At 47.4% G+C, this 13,434-nt stretch overlaps 1 protein-coding gene across 6 annotated transcripts in view; it reads right to left on the minus strand.

Moving 5' to 3' along the window:
• The window catches only part of ATXN7L1 (ataxin 7 like 1), a 253,101-nt gene that overhangs the window by 81,628 nt on the left and 158,039 nt on the right, over positions 1–13,434 (minus strand). The window lies entirely within an intron of this gene.

The following is a 13,434-nucleotide window of genomic DNA, read 5'->3' on the forward strand; positions in this document are numbered from 1 at the left end:
TCCCATAGGAGAAAAAAAGGGGCGTGCCGAATGCAGTTGTTGAGACACGGAAAGGGACTTCCGAGTTCCCTGCTCCGTGCAGCGAGGCCACTGAGCCACACAGGAAGCAAATGATTGAGGCACATAAGAAACAAATGGGAGGGAAAGCGTCCCTGGGCCTCTCTCTGACCTGGTCCTGAGAAAGGTTTCCCTTTCCTCCTTGAGGTTAGGGCTGCTGTGGCCAGCCTTCCTCCCTCATCCAGACTGGAATCTGTGTTCCCTTAACAGGTGAATCGAGTGTTTTCATTTGGCAAAATAAAATAAAAAGAAACGCTTAAGTTACGTATTTAACAAGGTTTTTCCTTTCTTTCCCAGAATGCATTAAGCGCTATCTCATTTTTGGACCAAGACAACTGACCAGACGAAATTTTAGAATTATCTGAGCATTTGAGAAAAGTGAATTCCAAGAGAATTGGGCTGCGAATGTAAGAGGGAGAAAATTTTAATTGCTGAATGGATTCAAATCTAACTTCTGCCCCGCTCCCTTCCTCCTATCTATCTATCTATCTATCTATCTATCTATCTATCTATCTATCTATCATCTATCATCTATCTCTGATTTGAATAAAATGTTGCCCCTTCCCCACTCCAGAGGTTTAGGGGAAAGTAATGAGTAGGTGGAAATAGGTTGTTTATAAAAACCATTGTAACCATAGGCCAGGTTCATGTTTATTCTGGAGAGTAAATGTCGTTCCTCTGGTTCCGGGGGTCACCAGTGCAATGTGGTGGATATGAACCCACACAGTAGCTGCCCCTTTCCTCCCAAAGGAACCTACATTTTTCTTACAAACTATATGCAGACATGGTTTCACTGGGATCTGAAACGGAGCCGCCCTGGAGTGAAAGCCGGCAGTTGCCTGACGGATCAAGAGAGAGGAGCACAGGCAGCTTGCAGCCTCCCAGACAAAGGAAGGCGAAGGGGAGGAAGATGTTGGGGAAGCGGGGAGAGAAGAAAGAGGGAAGGGGCACGCCTGCCCAGAGAGAAGGGTCGGGTGGGACAAAGTAAAGGCTCACACCCAGCCCCCGCCCCTGGACTGACAACTGACTTCTTAAAGTGACCCCAGAATTTTGTGAGCCAGGCCTCTCACTTAGAACTCCCATGGCTTACGTGTCTCCTCCCTGCGCATTATATTATTTGATTCTCAGAAACATCCTAGGAGATGAGAGAGGGCAGGTATGATTATCCCTATTTAACAAAGGAGGAAAACGGAGGCTCAGAGAAGCCTCGGTCTCAGCCCCACGAACGGTGACTGTGCCCGTGTGGTGCTTTATTGTCTGCAAAGCGTTTTAAAAGTAGTGGGCTTTATTATTCCCATTTTCACAGACAAGTGAACTGAGATTTTGGAGAGGCTACAAATCACGTCCAAGGCCACACTGCAAATCATCAACGGCATCAGGTCTCCTAACTCCTAACCCAGTTCCCCTTGCTTGCCTCTATCATGTTTCCAGAACACATCATGATAGAGCTGCAAAGGCCAGTAAAGTTGTTTTATTATAAAAGCACATCATCTGCCTTGATTTTCTCAAAACTCCCTGTCTTCATGGTTTTTTAGTTCACAGATTGCAACTCCCTAAACAAGGAGGTTTCCTCTCCACACTGTGGGCAGAGCTGCGGCCTTATGCACTCCTGAGCTATTATTTCAATGCAAAGCAAACACCTCCACCCAGTTTGCACTCTGTCTTCCTTTGATTTGATTAGTTCACCCACGTGCTAATCCCTGGCTCCTCACCTAATCCCAGTCTAAGCAGTCACCAGAGCTAGAGGATGCCCCAGCAGGCCTGCCAAACTGTATATTACATAGCCTGCATCTCCAAGGTGTGCTGTCTCGCATGTAGAAGGGATCTGGCTACATCTTTTCTCTAACGTGTGTTTCAAAGTTATGCTTTTGCTGGGTTCTTTTGTTACAGAAGCTGATGAAAATAATGGACCGAATGAAGGCTGTCACTGTTATGTTCCTTGCCTGTGCCAAGTGGACACACTCCCAGCTTGATAGAGGGTGACATTAGTATTCTATGACACACATGAGCGGGCTCATTGTAGGTCTGGGGCATTTCCTCTGAGGAGATATGGTGGTGAGTTTGCCGCGGGATTTGTAGGAGTGAATGGGGACGTTTGTCAGGAACCCAAGCACTCAGGGCCATGACCAGAGATGCCAAATGTGGACTGCAGGACGGCAGAGGTCAGGAAGTGATGATCAGAAAGTTCTAGAATGTTCTGTTGCCACTTTATGAACCTACCTCTCCCCCTTCTTCCTCCCTGAAAACACAGCACAACAAAACATAGGACCAAAGGCCAGGGAAGCTGGATGCCAAGGTGGACTTCATGTTGAATGTCACTAAAGCAGCCTAGGTCGTGAAGACTCATCAAATCCATGTGCCTCTGTTGGCGGGAGAAGCTCTGTGATTAGATGCAATGCACAGGTGGCACCTCCCACCGGTTTATTTGAGGTTGTTTTGGTAACCACAGGACATTTGCATGCATGCTGCCTGAAAAGAATATGGGGCCTGGGTAAATCAGAACGGTCTCAGCAGGAAAACTCGCTTGCTTACAAGACACAAAGTGAGGAGAATACTTCCATGTACCTTGTGACTCCTCTGAGCACAGAGATTTTTTCTTTTTTTTTAAAGTAGGACAAACGGTTTGACAAGCACTGACATATTTAGGGAAGACAGGTTAGGCTATTTAAAATCAGAACTCCTGAAAATCTGAGAGGCATGGCCACCAAATCAGTAAAATTACTGATAGTGGGCTACTAGAGGAATACGGAATATTAGCATTAATTTGTTGTTGTAGCTGGTACCGGTATGCTTAACAAAGGTAGTTCTATCACAGGCCAGACAAACACTCTGCTCATGGATATGGTGATTTGGGGAAGGCTGGTGAGCACAGTACATCCAGCCCAGAGGACAACAGAGTGATGGAGACAAAGCTGGGGTTCCCTGCCCACGCTCTGGGCATTTAGATGCCCCTCCAGGGAAGGGCACTGCATCAGAGTACATATACAGAGAAGGAACCTGGGCGGGATCCAGTACGGTCTTAAAAACATGGCCTGGCTATGTGGAGAGCTGGTCAAAAAAAGGACAGAGGCCTGAGCTGTCAGGAGACAGAGAAGCAAGGTAAGCATGGCAATAACTGTGGCTACCACTTTCTCCAGACCTGACTTTACCCCTGATGTTGCCCTGCAGACTTCCAGGTCAGGACCTGTGGCTCAGCTGGACACTCTTCACTTTTGCCCTGTTACCTGGGTTCATGGGGACTGGACCAGGCTGCCTGATGGTACCTGGAATTGGCTTTTGGTGTAATCCTTTGTAATGTGGACTCATGACCAAAGCCATGGGGACAGTTTTGCACCTATGGGGCCACAGACCCTGGATTCTTCAGGAGAGAGCCAGTTTCAACCAGCCTTAGCTGGTACTGCACCACAATTAGAAAAATGACTTTATATTGAAGATCAGTAAATGTGGGTTGACTACAACCTGAAACAGTGGACCTCACGTTCCTTGAGGGCCCATTGTGAGTCTCACTTATCTTTGTAATCCAATGCCTAGCCGGAGCATGGAAGGCTTGCTCTATGTTGATTTTTTTTAAGTACAATGTTTTATTTTATTATTATTTTTTCAGGTTCCTTTTTCCACCCCCCCAGTCAAAGTTGGTATTTTAAAAAGTTGTACTGTGGTTCAAGTTAGGGAGAAGGTGGAAAGGCTTTCCACTTAAGATTAAAAATACTAAATCTTCAAAAAAATTGTAGCCACTTTGTAACAGGAATCTTTCCAAAGATCTTCATTCTCTTGTACTTTGTCCTCTTAAATGGTATCCTTTGAACATTATTTGATCTTTTTTTTTTTTTTTTTATAACTCAAGGTCACTGTTAAGGGCATTCATTTCTATACTTTGCTGCAAAATGGTGATATCAGGGTCTACCGTAGCTTTCAAACTTTTTGACCTTGATCCATCTTAAGAAATGAATTTTACACGGCAGCAACCTAGTATGCACATATGTATGGGACAAAAATTCCAACAGGTAAGATTTATCTCTACTAAGTGAAACCACTCGAACATTTTCTCTTCTTGTTTATTCCACGGTTTATAATGTGGGTCAGGGATCCCTGAAGCGATCGCCCCACCATCACAAGCGGCACCTGTGGCGTACGAACACTGAGACAGTACACGGGGCTTTTGTCCCTGCACAAAAAGGGCTTCAGCGTTCCCACTTTCGGCCGTTTACTTTGTCCTCTGCATCTGGGGCCACTTGTATTTTGTCAGGGCCTGCCTCCACAGTCCTAGTCCACCGAGTTCTAATTTGCCAAACCTGGAAATCAGACCATCCAGCTTGCCAGTATTACATCTAAACTAAGTGTAAGGTATTGCTCCATGAAAGCCTGCGGAGTGCCCCACGGATGCCTCGTGGGGCTGGGTGTTCTTCTGTGCTCAGAGCTCCTGGCAGGGTTCCCAAGAGCTCTGCTCAGTGGTGGAGCTCCTGACACTGAGGTGTTACTGGATGCGCTGTGTATAAACACCCGCCCGTGTGTGAACGCGAGTGTTTCTCCTTTGAAAGGAGTATTCTGATGACTGAGCCTCGGGCTGGAAAGGCTATTGAATGACAGAGGCTCCTGGCAGCAAAGTAGCTTCGTGAATGACCAGCCCTGGGCTCTGGTGTGTGAGGAAGTATTCTCTAAAGTAACTGACCCTACTTCAGGCAGTTTGTTAACAATGCAATATTTCCATTTGGGCTCTGAGTTGCCCTTTGCCCTGTAATTTACAGCTCTTCCTAGTCTATACTTCAGCTCTAAGGAGTCTTCTCACCTAAATGCAAACTAATATGTATATGAAATGTCTCCTGGTGGAATTTTGAAGTGGGGTGTGTGTGTGTATGTGTTGGGGGGGTAGATATATTGATTTTTAAAAATTACAGCAAAGGGGGTAGATACTGTGCCCTTAAAGAAACTCAGATAACAAGCAATCAGGCACTGGTGAAACAAACTATTGGAATGCTGGGAAGCTATAAAAATGATGATGTAGATCTATATTTACTGAAATGTGTCCACAATAATTGTAGACGGAAAAAAAAAAGTGGATTTCAAGGCAATGTCTATAATAGGATTCCACTTTTATTTTTTTAAATATAAAATATATGCATACAGATACACACGTACAACACACAAACACATACACATAGAAAAAAGACTGGAAAGTTTTACGCGGAAATACTTTTTTTTATTTCCTGAAAGGTTGGCAGTTTTTACAATGCATTAGTTTTATAATAATAAGAAAAAAAAAAAAGAAATTTCACTTTGAAAAAGTAAAATTCTACATTATTTGCAAAACAGTACTTCTGTTTGGGGCACCCCACCCCATTCTCACCTTGTGACTGTTCCTATGGGAACACTCCCTACATCCATGCATCCATCCACAGGGCAGCACACACAAGCTGAGCTTTCACACTCGCCTCTCACTAGTTACATGACGTCTCCTCAAACTTTTGAAAGAGTTCTACTCATATATAGAGGGGTAAGGTGAGTCTTTATTGGAAATTTTTCACATTAATGCATATGAAGGCAAAGGAAAGGCTTGTGGTTTTACTTTTAAGGGTCATGTTCTCTTCTCTGATGGAATTAAGGGGAAATGTAAATCCCCAAGCAGACGGCGGCTCGCTAGTTACCTCTCTGGCAGAAGCGGGCTACCAGTATCTCCATTCTCCAGGAAGACAAGGAAAGAGCTGACGCCATCTACATTCTGAAGCTAGTTTTCTTCCAAGCCAGAGTCAATTCAAGGCATAAACCGACGTTGGATTTAACAGGAACAATCCCTAACTTGTGTTCTCTCTACAAAGTGTATTCACATCCAAGGGATATCGCCCCCAAAAATGACTAGGAAGGAGGGCAAGCAAGTGTGTTATTCTCAGTTGACAAAAGAAGAAAATAAGATTTATCAAGGGGAGGCAATTTGCCCAAGGCCACCCTATTAGAGACAGGCTTCAAACCCAGTTCTCCTGGGTTTGTTCTCCATGTTTTTTTGCCATTGCATTCTCTCTATAAGCAGAGTAACCATATAGCTATTATCCTAACTGGACACTTTTGAAAAAAGAGGTGTATCCAAGCACGGGCCCCAGAACATCAGGTACAAATGGTGACTCTCCCAGGCAAACCAGGACTTATGGTCACTTTAGATATAATCCGGCCCTCTGCCCCGCTGCTCCCCCATCATACCTTTGGAATAGGAGAGAGAAATGGAACATGGTTACACGTCTAATTTACTTTAAAGCACTTGAGTACGTAAATAAATAAATACAAGAGAAAATAAGAGTACTTGAATGTAGCTGGTGTTTTATTGTGTATGAACTAGTTGGTCTAGGCTGTACCTCTAGGCGTGATCAGCTCACATGCTATGAAGAATACAAAGTCTGGATTCGGCAGCTTCTATTCACCCGAGAAGGTCACACTCCAACACTGGCTACGTTAAGTCCTTTGGCTATTTGGATAAACGTTCTAAACATAAAAAAAATGGGCTTTTGTTGTGAAACTGTGACTTAGTATAATGAATGCAAGAAATGGGTTCTTACTGGTAAAATTAAAGGTGTTCAATGCATGTAGCCTGGCAAAAAATCTTTAGCGACCTCCCTACCCTTGTATAAACAGGGCACTCGAGGCTGCCCTGTGTGCAGCTGTCACATTAGGAGGGTTGATGACAGCACTGGTGCTGACTCAGGGAAACAGTCCTGTCTCTGGAATATTGCTGCAGCTGCCTTGAGTGAACCTTTTCTACAAGGTATGGTTGGAACAACTCGATGGAGAGAGGGCTGGGGCTTCATCAAGTTCACCAAACAGGTTGAGTGAACGGTTTTCTCCCTACCTGATAAACATTTGTGTGATAAATGCCTGTACCTGCGGCAGACTTCAGTCTAACACTCGCATTCGTTACCGCCTGGTGGCTAGGCTGTGGGGTAGAAGCTAAGTCTCACCACCTCAACCTTCTACAGGGGCAACTGTTTTCTACCAAAAAGAGCCAAGAGTTGTGCGTGGTCAAACCAGCTCAGGTCAGTCCAAACAAACGTACCTCTCAGGGAGGCTAAGACAGGTGGACTTCAGCACAGGATCCCTTAACACCTGGTCCTCTTTGCCAGGTTATGAGCTTCCTCAAAGGGAAGACCAGGTCTGTCTTGTTCACTACTCTAGCCCTTAGCCTCACACAGTGCCTGCCCATAAAAAGGGTGTGGTGAGTATCTGTCCAGTGAATGAATGAGTAGGAATTCTGTTACTTCTAGAATTAATTTCATTAACTATAAGCGGCGATTGTTCGTTACTCCACTGATGGCAACTGACCCTCAAAAATCACAATCCATTGCTTGACCCGGATTAAGTTAGTACCTTAAAAAGCAATAGATAAACTGGCATAAAAAACCATTGGGATGGGCTTCCCTGGTGGCGCAGTGGTTGAGAGTCCGCCTGCCGATGCAGGGGACACGGGTTCGTGCCCCGGTCCGGGAGGATCCCACATGCCGCGGAGCGGCTGGGCCTGTGAGCCGTGGCCGCTGAGCCTGCGCGTCCGGAGCCTGTGCTCCGCGACGGGAGAGGCCACAACAGTGAGAGGCCCGTGTACCGCCCAAAAAAAAAAAAAAAAAAAAAAAAAAATCACTGGGATTACCTTGTTTAATCCTCACTGAAATGTGATGATATTGGTATTATCATCCTCATGTTCAGATGAGGAAATCAAAGACCAGAGAGGCTAAAACTTAAGTTAATGAAGCCAGACCCAAGCATGCGCTGCTACCCAGAGTTGGCCATCACTCAGTTTTGCAGGAAATTTTTTTCTTTTCTTTTCCTTTCTTTTCTTTCTTCTTCCCCCACCCCCTTTCTTTTCTTTTTTTTAACTACTTTTACTCTGCTTACTTTATGTCATGCTATTGAACACACATCTTTTTGGCACTTCACCTTATTATTATTTTTAAAAATTAATTAATTAATTTTAATTTTTGGCTGCGTTGGGTCTTCATTGCTGTGCATGGGCTTTCTCTAGCTGTGGTGAGCAGGGGCTACTCTTTGTTGTGATGCGCGGGCTTCTCGCTGCAGTGGCTTCTCTTGTTGCAGAGCACGGGCTCTAGGCGCATGGGCTTCAGTAGTTGTGGCTCACAGGCTTAGTTAGTTGCTCTGTGACATGTGGGATCTTCCCAGACCAGGGCTCGAACCCGTGTCCCCTGCATTGGCAGGCGGATTCTTAACCACTGCGCCACCAGGGAAGCCCTCACCTTATTTTATCAAAAGTTTTTTCTGGGAGGAAAGCTGGATGGATGTTGGAATATATGAACCAGCTTTCTGGCTCTTCTACTTTTAATTATTTGGATTGACACATGGTACTGAGGGATGTCTAATGGCCTCGCGTTTCTTTGAACTGCAGGAGAATCTACCACAGCTCTGCTGGTCTCCAGGGCCCCAGGCCCTCAGCTCATCCGATCCCCTCCCCATCCCCCAACCCTGGAGAGCCTTTGTCTCCTTTGTCTTCTGCCTCTGGGAGCTGGTGCACAGCCTTCTCTCCCTGGAATGCTTGTCCATCCTTTTGTTCTTCACCTTGGCTAACCTGGTGGCTCAGTGGTTCAGAGTCCACCTGCCAATGCAGGGGACATGGGTTTGAGCCCTGGTCCGGGAAGATCCCACATGCCGCGGAGCAACTAAGCCCGTGCGCCACAACTACTGAGCCCATGTGCCACAATTACTGAAGCCCGCCTGCCACAACTACTGAAGCCTGTGCGCCTAGAGCCCGTGCTCTGCAATAAGAGAAGCCACCGCAATGAGAAGCCCGCGCACCGCAACAAAGAGTAGCCCCCGCTCACCAAAACTAGAGAAAGCCCGTGGGCAGCAACGAAGATCCAACGCAGCCAAAAATAAACAAATAAATTTAAAAAAAAAAAAAGAGAGAGACCCAGTTCAAACATGACCACATTTTGGGATACCGAGGAGTGCCCTGTCACCCTGCACCTCTGCAGGTCTCATGGGAGTCCCTTCTCAGTGCTCTCAGGCACACTGCACCCACCTAGCACATGGCTCTGGAGCCACCGATGGACCCACCTCTCTCTTCCTATGCGCCAGCAAGAGCCGAAGTCAGGGGCCTTGCCTTAGTGCTGGCACACAGCAGGCACTCGAAGTGTGTTAGACAGTGAATGGATAAATCAGTAAATAATTAGCCAACTCACAGGAAAGCACAAGAAAACACAGGCGTCAGCAGGCCAGCAGTTTCCAGAGGTCTGAGGGCTAGCTAACCTTAATTACTTGTTTTAGCCAGTGGGCTCCAAAATAATTTTTGAAGCCCAAGGGAATGATAGTGGGTTTTTATGAGAGGCAATAGACTATTTAATTCTGAGTGCTCGACTCCTTTGCCTGTTATAGAATAAAATCTCTGGAGAGATTTTCCCAGTGCAGCTAGGTCCCACTTCCTGATGCTGGGCCAGCCGCTGGCCTCCCCTTGGGGGCTTGGGGTGATCTGACAGCACCCACGTGACAGGCTGCACTGGCAGCTCACAGAGCTCTTGCCGGCTCTGGGTGCCCATCTAAGCCAAGAAGTTAGCAGGTCCCAGATGCAGGCCAGCACATGACCTGAGCAGGGCCACAGCTTGAGCCAAACGTGGGCCTTCGGCCTAACGAAATAAACAATTCCCAGCATAGCCTGACCTTTCAGAATGTAATGCTTTCTAACCGCACTGTGTAGATAAAAATAATTTAGTGATTTCCTCCCACTAAACTCTTGGGCACAAACCAAGAAATCTGCAGTGTGGCTGCTCTGATGCTACTGTACAATTGCAAATATTTAGGCTTCTCTGGGTTCTTATCAGTGTTTATCAGCAGGGATACACCTGGCTTTTTTTTTTTAAATTAATTTACTTATTTATTTATTTTTAAAATTTTTTGCTGTGTTGGGTCTCTGTTGCTGCGCACAGGCTTTCTCTTGTTGCAGTGAGCGGGGGCTACTCTTCGTTGCGGTGCACAGGCTTCTCATTACGGTGGCGTCTCTTGCTGCGGAGCACAGGCTCTAGGCGAGTCGACTTCATTAGCTGTGGCACGTGGGCTCAGTAGTTGTGGCTTGTGAGCTCTAGAGCGCAGGCTCAGTAGTTGTGGCGCACTGGCTTAGCTGCTCCGCGGCATGTGGGATTGTCCCAGACCAGGGCTTGAACCTGTGTCCCCTGCTTTGGCAGGTGGATTCTTAACCACTGAACCACCGGGGAAGTCCCGCACCTGGCATTTCTGGTGGGATAATTCTTCCCCGGGTGGAACCATCCCATGCACTGCAGAGGGTTTAGCGCCTCTGATCCAATCGATGATGTGACAGCCTCAAAATGCATATTTTCAAGCATTCCTAGGGGTGAGAGGAATTGTTGAGTGCTGGGTTCCCTGTGGGGTTAGCTGTGATTCATTTTGAAGCAGGAGAATCTTGGAAGGACTGCAGAGGCCACGCAAACCAGCGGTGGGTTGGGACAAGGCCCAGGGAGTCAGAGCACCTGACCCAGGGGATACTCAGACCAAGCCCCGTCTTTGGGAGAAACCAGAGGTCCTGAGAGCAGTGAGGATGCCTGGGTGCCTTGAACGAAGAAGTCAGGCCAGTGAGGGAGTTGGCCTCACAGAACCAACAGATTGGAGATTTTTTTTTTTTTTTTTTTTGTGGTACGCGGGCCTCTCACTGTTGTGGCCTCTCCCGTTGTGGAGCACAGGCTCTGGACGCGCAGGCTCAGTGGTCATGGCTCACGGGCCCAGCCGCTCCGCGGCATGTGGGATCTTCCCGGACTGGGGCACGAACCCGTGTCCCCTGCATCGGCAGGCGGACTTGCAACCACTGCACCACCAGGGAAGCCCCAGATTGGAGATTGAGCAGAGGTCAAAATGGTACAAAAGGGACAAAGAATGAGTGGGGAGAGGGGAAAAGCCAGGGCAACGGCTCTGAATGCCAGCTACACTCAGCATCCACCTCTCAGCCTTCAGCATCATATGTAACAAAAGGGCCCAGAAGGTCACTGATTCTGGATAGCACTAAGGCTTTGAAGGTTTCATGCACCAACTAGCTCTCCTCCCTTGCCTGCTCTTTTTTTTTTTTTTTTTTTTAATTATTTTTTATTTTCTTTTGCAGTACGCGGACCTCTCACTGCCGCGGCCTCTCCCGTTGTGGAGCACAGGCTCCGGAAGCGCAGGCTCAGCGGCCATGGCTCACGGGCCCAGCCACTCCGCGGCATGCGGGATCTTCCCGGACCGGGGCATGAACCCATGTCCCCTGCATTGGCAGGCGGACTCTCAACCACTGCGCCACCAGGGAAGCCCCCTTGCCTGCTCTTAAGAGAGCAATGGCAACCCGACAGCCACCCTGTCACTGCCACCATCACCTCTGTGTCACATCCTGCAAACGTGACCCACCGCAGACAACTCGCCAGTCACTCAAAGTGACCTTCAAGGGCATCTTGATCACAAAGCGGGGAGAAGCTCTAAAGCCGGCCGGGGAGAAAACCCCGCCAAGGAGCTGGGTAGGGGAGCCATGGGCACAGGACTCAGTGCCAGTGATGCCCATTGAACGGCTAGACGCTCAACAGCCCTAGCAGGGTGGCAACAGGCAACATTGCCGGGAAGCTACTTATTCCTTTGTCTCATCTTTCTCACTTGTTTTAAATTTGTTTTACCTTGCTCTGTTGTTTGCAACTTTACAAGCAGCCCTAAGTCCTTCTGCAACAAGGCTGGGTCTAAATAAATAAAGCGAAGAAATAAGATATGTGGCTGCACTGTCAGCACCGCCAAGCTGAGCGTGAAGTGTGTGGGCTCCGGTCTAGGAGCCAAGAGGTGTTCTGCAGAAGTGGTGCAGGGAGGAGGGGAACCTCCCGGCGTCTCCTGGAGAATATAGAGGAGACTGGCCTGGACCCTGGAGCCTGGGTCCCGCCCTGTCCCTGCATCGAGAAGTCACAGGGCCTCACACAATTTACTACCGTCTCAGCCTCAGTGTCCTTGTCTTTTTTTTTTTTTTTAACATCTTTATTGGAGTATAATTGCTTTACAATGGTGTGTTAGTTTCTGCTGTATAACAAGGTGAATCAGTTATACATATACGTATATCCCCATATCCCCTCCCTCTTGCGTCTCCCTCCCACCTTCCCTACCCCACCCCTCTAGGTGGTCACAGAGCACAGAGCTGATCTCCCTGTGCTATGCGTCTGCTTCCCCCTAGCTATCTATTTGACATTTGGTAGTGTATACATGTCCATGCCACTCTCTCACTTCGTCCCAGCTTACCCTTCCCCCTCCCCGTGTCCTCAAGTCCATTCTCTGTCCTTGTCTTTAAAATGAAGGATTTGACTGGATGATCTCCAAGGTCTTTTTATGACCAGGCACTGTGACTCTGAGTGGCACCCACACTTGGCTCTGTTCTTTCCCGATACACTGCACTTCTCCAAGGGAAGTGGGCCCTCAGGGCTCCTTCCAGAAATGTTTCTGTGTGTGATGACACATGTCAGTTGTACCAGTCACCTGAAGAGATCACTGGTCACTCCAAAGAGATTAGTGCCCCATGAAAAGAAATTGGGGCACTACTGATTTGGGGGTGTGGGAAACCAGGCTTTCAGTGGAAAATTTAATGATCAATTTTCCCATTGTAAAAATGGGATTAAAAACATTGGCTTTTATCTCCATCCACTGATCAGGTAGTAAGTTCCCTCTTAAATAAGTTCTGTTATGGAAGGTAATACCACATCTGTTTGTACGGTATCTGTGGCCGCTACAGCAACCATAATTAACAATTGAAAGAATATTATTAAGCATATGCCCGGGAAATGGAAACATTGCTAATGTTCTTGGACATTCTTCTCATAGCTGTCCATTTAAGACTTCAGACTTATTTTGGCTCACAAACCCGAAGTCACCATTCCTACTTGTACACAGATGGCTTCAGACATCTGTTACTTTTAGGGAACCTGGTTCAAAATGTTGGAGAAGAGGGCTTCCCTGGTGGCGCAGTGGTTGAGAATCCGCCTGCTGATGCAGGGGACACGGGTTCGTGCCCCGGTCCGGGAAGATCCCACATGCCGCGGAGCGGCTGGGCCCGTGAGCCATGGCCGCTGAGCCTGCGCGTCCAGAGCCTGTGCTCCGCAATGGGAGAGCCCGCAACAGTGAGAGGCCCGCGTACCGCAAGAAAAAAAAAAAAAAAAGTTGGAGAAGAGTGCCCTGTGGCAGTGCTTCTCAAGCTTTAGTGTGCACATTGATGACCTGGGGGTCTTGTTAAAATGCAGATCCTGATTCTGTGGGTCAGTGTATTAGTCATGCTTTTTTATTTTTCTGTATTTCTGATGCCCTGACATCTTAGGGCCTTGCTGACCCTGGGCTGGCCAATTTCTACAGATAGGAAAGGACTCACCTGCAAGTGTACTTTTCATATGCAAA

The sequence above is a fragment of the Kogia breviceps genome, chromosome 9 (genome assembly GCF_026419965.1).
Source record: "Kogia breviceps isolate mKogBre1 chromosome 9, mKogBre1 haplotype 1, whole genome shotgun sequence".
Taxonomy (NCBI): Eukaryota; Metazoa; Chordata; class Mammalia; order Artiodactyla; family Physeteridae; genus Kogia; species Kogia breviceps.